Source organism: Tupaia chinensis, unplaced genomic scaffold (genome assembly GCF_000334495.1).
Source record: "Tupaia chinensis unplaced genomic scaffold, TupChi_1.0 Scaffold144899_1, whole genome shotgun sequence".
NCBI classification, from domain to species: Eukaryota; Metazoa; Chordata; class Mammalia; order Scandentia; family Tupaiidae; genus Tupaia; species Tupaia belangeri.
Window position 1 is genome coordinate 622,379 of NW_006204759.1, and position 6,873 is coordinate 629,251.

Here is a 6,873-nt window from a genome sequence, read left to right on the forward strand (position 1 = left end):
CCCTCCGCATGCCCCAGCCAAGGGAGCGGGGTGGGGTGAGGGGCAGAGAAAGCCAGGTGGAAACTTGCACCTTGTCCAGACTGTCTCCCACCGGGTGCGGCGAGCACTCCGCGCGCTGGACGCGGCGGGCAGCTCCCTCTGGGAGAAGGAAGAATGGGAGGGTGGGCTCGTGGTGTTCTGCCCTACTGTCTTCATGTGCCCAGCACTCTTGCCTCCACCTGGGGGTCTTAAGGAAGTAGTCTTTCTGCAGGTCAAGGATGTCTTTTCCATGTCCGGCCAACGCTACCCAGAGGGGGGACTCTCCAGTGGGGGAATCTCTTAGCAAACTTTCGATCGAGCTACAGAGCCCGGCGGTGCCATTCCCGTCCACGGTGAGTGAATTACAAAGCCGACAGACTTTCTGCGCTACTGCCTCTTGGCTTTGGGTCAAGATGCCACCCAGGGCCTTAGTGACTATTCTGTTGTCATTGACAACGTAATTTAAAAGTTCTTGGGCAGGTGCCCTAAACTTGAGTGGAATCTCTTTCACTTCACTCAGCACCATCACATCGGTCAGTAGCCATTTCAGTATTACTGGTTCTCTCCTCTTAGAGGCCCCCGTTCTACATTGCTCTGGTCTGTATCTTCTTCAGCTAACACTGGGGCAACATAGCTCTTTTATGTCTGCTACAGGGTACTGTGGGTGTCTTCAGATCACCACCATGTGAAACGCGGACCACGGTCACGGATGAGGACTTGGGAACACCTGGGCCACTATTTCTTCATTCGTGAAATGGGGAAATAGGAAGAGGCTGGATTATAACTCTTCAGGGCTCTTCCAGCTCTCCATTCTTACGATTCTATGACGGTTACAAAATACCAGGTGATTTCTGTTAGATGTCAATTAAATCCCAAAGTATCTAGTGAAGGTGAAGATTTCTGTTTCCACACTTACTTGTGGACAAGAACAACTATCAGTAGTCTTTCTATTCTCCTCAGAAGAACAAATCTGTAAGCATTCCACTTCCTGTTCCTACCCATTTATCCCAGTCACCTCCAGCTTTTCCAGAGTGACAAGTGGTTACAAGTCTTCCCTGCCCGCTCTCCTTAAAGGGACCAGCTACTTGCACCAAGTGTGCTAACACTTCTAAGTGGTGAAAACAAATCTATCTCCTACACAAGAAGTTGTTTGTATAGCTCTTCAGGCGTCTTAATGAAATGGAAACAAAATAACAGATGTTTCACATATAGAAAATAGCAAGTAAAATCGGCTTCCAAGCCAAGCTCAGTGAAGTCACCGGAATGTTTAGATTAAATTACCATAAAGCCAACAAGCATAAACATGAACGTTGGCTTTTCAAGTGATTAAACCTCTGGGAGCAAATGGAAAATCCAAACAAAAAGCACCAAGCCTTGTTTACACAAACGCCTATTCACCCTTCAAAAGTCCTGAGTCAAGTGTTTCCTCCAAGTCAGTTTCAATATTTCTTCCAGGCAGATTTGTAAGTGCATTTTCTAATCTGCCTTTGCATTTGAGTAGTGAGAATGTTGTTTTTTATTTGTATGTTTCTCCATGACTGTTAGCTCTGAAACAGGGACTGTCTTTTCACTTTGCATCCCAAGGTAAGCCTCACATATTGCAAAGGCTCAATAAATATCTGATACTTTTTTAAAAGTATATATATTACTCCCCTAGGAGACAGCCATAGACAGAGAGATAGATAAAGACAGGCACCCCCCCCTCCAACAGGATCTCATGCCATGACACACCCCCAGCCTCAGCCAGCCTGGGTCACAGGTGCACACATCTGACATACAGCTCAGGGAACTCCCAGCACACAAACCCAGGACCTTTCCCATGTGGACCCAGTTGCATTACCACTGCACCACCTCCTGGCCCCTGCCAGATACTTTTTATTTATTTTTTTGAATTATTTAATTTTATTTATTAGAAAGTTATTTAATTAATTTATTTATTTATTAAGTTTGACCAGAGAGGGACAGAGAGAGAATAAGAGAAGAGGAAAAGTGAGAAAGCAAGCCTCCAAGTCTAGAACTCAAACTGCAGTCGGCCATGTGGGAGTCCAGTGCCCCTAACCACCATGCCACCTGCTGGCCCCTTAAAGAGAATCATTTATTTACCTACTTTAATTGGACCAGAGAGAGACAAACAGAAGGATGGAAGAGAGAGTGAGAGTGAGGAAGCAAGCTGCCGCCATCTGCTAGCACCAAATAAAAATGTTCTGAGAGATTTTTGCTATAGGGCATTATGTGTTCTCCAGAGCGAAGCAGACAGAAGGCGAGAAATCACTCCCCAGGGGGGATGGCCAAGCCATATTCCCTTCTCCACTCTCCCCCTTGGGATTTTGGGCACACATGCACATGCATCTGCTGTGTTTTAAGTCACTGGATCCAGGACTTGAACCACAGTCGAACATGTAGGAGTCCAACAATGTAATGTAACCATTATACCCCATGCTGGTCCCACCCCAAATAAACCTTTTTTTTTTTTTTAAGAATTATTTATTTAATTTTATTTATTTATTCATTTAATTTGACCAGAGAGAGGTGCAGAGAGAAAGAGAGAGGGAAAACAAGAAAGCAAGCCACCAGGTTCAGGACTTAAACCGTGGTTGGCCATGTGGGAGTGTCCAGCGTCTTAACCACCACGCCACCTGCTGGTCCTCCAAATAAACTTTTAAAAAGAGAGCTGGAATGAGGTATACCAAGAGAAAGAAAGCAGCAGCCCTTTATGGATCATCATTCCCTTTAGGCTAGCACCAACAAGAGCCATATTGCATTTGAAGAACTATGGCATCAATCTGAAAATGACTTACTCTGGATTGAGAATGTGGCCAGGAAGAAGTTAATTACCTTCCTCTTAATTTGCCCCTCACTGTTTGCCCTCAGTAATAATACCTGATTGCTTGGGCACTGACGTGTACGTGTGCTTCCCCGGTACAGCGCATGCGTCTGAGGGCAGATGAATAGGACCGTCTGCCTGGGAGGCAGCCATAGCATATAGCACTGAGGCTAGAATCCAAGAACCTCAGTTCCAATCCTGGCTCTGCCACCCGTAAGGTGTGTGTCAGGAAGGAAACTACTGAGGGACCAGCAGTTGGCATAATGGCTATGTTGCTGGACTCCCATGTAGTCAACCGCAGTTTGAGTCCCAGATCCGGTGGCTTAAAACTCACACTGGGCGCGTGTGCGTGCGTGCCCAAGATCCTGAGAGGAGAATGGAGGAGAAGGGATTGCGGCGTGGCCATCCCCCCTGGGGGGTGATTTCTTGCTTTCTGTCTCTGTCTCTCTGGCGAGCACATGCACTCTATAACAAAAACCTCTCCAAAAAAGAAAAGGAAGGAAACTACTAACTTTCCCTGGAAAAAGGAGGTTCCTCCACCTACCTCACTGGATGGCTGGGAGAATTAGGTGAGGAAGTATTTTCAAAACTACCTGCTCACCTGCTCACCTGGCTGGCATAGGCAGGGGATTACTGCTCTTTATCCTGGATTCCCACAGCACAGTTCCCTCTGGTAAACTTCTCAGTAAGCATCTATGGATTGAAGAAGGCTGGCAAAAGCAACTGCAGTTTCCTCGTTTTATCCCAAACTATTTGCAAAAGAAACGGTGGCCTAAGAAGCACAGTCACACCCTGAGCACATGGTTTCTACAAACAGTGAGCACAGCTGCTCTCCACAGGCAAGGCTTTGCTCTGGCGGACAACCATAACGATCCCTATCGATAGGAGCCAGAGTTCACACAAAGAACTGATTATATGGGGCTCGCCTTTGTGTATCGCTTTGCATTTTTTCAAAGTACTTACACATATATGTTTCTTTTGCTATTAATGCAAAAATTGGCTTATTTGCAGAGTCATGCCTACTTTTTTTTTTTATAAAAAAGATAGCTTTTTTGTTCCTTTTTTGAATTATTTATTATTTATTTTAATTTTACCACAGAGAGACAGAGGAAAAGCAAGAAAGCTAGTTGCCAAGCCCATGAACTTGAACCATGTGGTGAACCATGTGGTCTACCATGTGGGAGTCCAGTGCCTTAACCACCATGCTATCTGCCTGCCCCTAGTCACACCTACTTAAAAATAAGCATTTATAAGGACCAGCAGATGGCATAATATTTAAGTCACTAGACTCCCATGTAGCCGACCGTGGTTCCAGACCCAGACCCAGAAGACTGAAACTCATACCAGGTGCATGTACATGCGTGCTCAAGATCCAGAGAGAAGAATGGAGAAGGGATTGCCGTGTGGCCATCTCCCCTGGGGGGGGTGATTTCCCATTTTCTGTTTCTCTGTCTCTCTTTGTCACTCTGGCGAGCATACATGCCCTATAACAAAAATGTTTCTCTTTTTAAGAATTATTTTATTTTGGGACCAACAGTTAGAGTAATGGCTATGTCGCTGAACTCCCATGTATCCGACCACGGTTCGAGTCCCGGACCCGGTGGCTTAAACTCACACCAGGCACGTGTGCGTGAGTGCCCAAGATCCCAAGAGGAGAATGGAGAAGGGATTGTGGCGTGGCCATCCCCTCTGGGGGGGTGCTTTCTCGCTTTCTATCTCTCTGTCTTTCTGGTGAGCGCACGTGTTCTATAGCAAAAGCCTCTCCAAATACATATATATACATATACACACACACACACACATATATATATATAAATTTTATTTACTTATTTATTTTAATTTGATCAGTATGAGAGAGAGAGAGAAAGTGAGAAAGCAAGCTGCCAGGTCCAGGATTCAAATCATGGTTGGCCATGTGAGCCCTCCAGTGCCACTTCACCTTCCAGGCCCCACAAAAATCTCTCTTTAAAAAAAAAAAAAAGTAAGCATTTTAAATGGAGGTATAGAAAATATTAAAGGATGGGGACCAGCAGGTGGCACAGTAGTTAAGGTGCTAGACCCCCACATGGCTGACTGAGGTTCAAGTTCCGGCCCTGGCAGCTTGAAAACCATGCCAGGTACATGTGCATGTGTGCCCAAAATCCCAAGAGGAGACTAGAGGAGGAGGGACTGTGGCATGGCCATCCCTCGTGGGGTGATTTCTCACTATCCTTCTCTCTGTTTTGCTCTCACATGAGTGCAGGTACCCTATGTCCAAAACCTTTAAAAAAAAAATTAAAGAACATTGAGCCCTTAAGGAAATTAACTTTGTAATGAGTTAGGAGAAACCAGCAAATCCTAGTGAGCAAATTCAGCTGCCTTCCTAAAGTATCAGCCCAATAATTTTTAGTGTTCTCATGTCTCATAAGTCATTCCATAAGTGCTTTATTTTGCTTACTCTACTTGAGTCAGGTGATTTTTCTTTCTTTTTTTTTTTTTCTTTGCTTTCTTTAGTGTTCTGATTTTTTTAAAAGAATTATTTAACTTTATTTATTTACTTATTTTTCATTTGATCAGAGAGGGACAGAGGGGGAGAGAGAAAATGAGAAAGCAAACCACTAGGTCTGGGACTCCCATAGTCGGCCACGTGGGAGTCCAGCACCCTTAACCACCATGCCACCTGCCAAACCCTGATTATTATTTTTTAAGGAGATTTTTGTCTTAGGGTGTCTGTGCTTGCTGGAGAGACAGAGAAACAAAGACAGTGAGAGGGAAAGTGAGAAATCAACCCCCACCCCGTGGGGGGGATAGCCACGCTGCATTCCCTTCTCCTCCATTCCCTTCTCCTTCACATTCTTTTCCTGTGATCTTGAGCACACACACACACACACACACACACACACACACACTGATTTTTTAAAAAAATAATTATTTTATTAAACTTTATTTATTTATTTTAATTTGACCAGAGAGGGACAGAGTAAGAGAGAGAGAGATAATGGGAAAGTGAGAAAGCAAGCCGCCAGGTCTGAGACTCAAATCGCATTGGCCATGTAGGAGTCCAGTGCCCTTAACCACCACGCCACCTCCCCCCCGCCGCCGTCTGTTCCTACCCAGTGTGATTTTCAAGCCACAGGGCATGGGACTTGAACCACAGCTGGCCATGTGGGAGTACACAATGTAACTGCTACTCTATCTAGCCCCAGTTTTCTGCTTATAAAAGTAATATGTTAAGGGAACCAGCAGTTAGCGTGATGGCTATGCCGCCAGATTCCCACGTAGTCGACCCCAGTTCGCGTCCCGGACCCAGTGGCTCAGAACTCACGCCGGGCGCGTGTGCGTGCATGCCCAAGATCCTGAGAGGAGAATGGAGGAGAAGGGATTGTGGTGTGATCATCCCCCCTGGGGGATGATTTCTCACTTTCTGTCTCTACGGCTCTCTCTGTCTGTCTGGCAAGTGCAGGTGCCCTATAGCGAAAACCTCTCAAAAAAAAAAAAAAAAGAAAAAGAAAAGAAAAAAGTAATATGTTAAATTGGACAGCCAGGGGCCAGCAGATGGGCATGGTGGTTAAAGGCACTGGACTCCCACAGGGCTGACCACGGTTCAAGTCCTAGACCTGGTGACTTGCTTTCTCACTCCTCCCTAACCCTGATCAAACTGGAAAATAATAATAATAATAATAAATAAATGTTAAGTAAAATAATTCTTTAAATTAAAGGGCCAGCAAGTGGGGTTGCATAATGGTTAAGGTACTGAACTCCCACATGGTCGACAGCAGTTTGAGTCTTAGACCCACCAGCTTGAAACTCATACCAGGTATGTGCGTGCATGTTCAAAACCCCAAGAGGAGAATGGAGGAGAAGGGGTTGTAGCATGGCCATCCCCCAGGCCAGGTGATTTTTCACTTCTCTTTCTTTGTCATGGTAAATGCAGGTGCCCTACGGCAAAAACAAAACTCTAAAAATAATAATCATTATAGATAGATAGATAGAGGTGGCCTGGTAGTTAGGAAGCTAGATCTCACATGGCTGACTGTGTGGTTCAAGTCCTG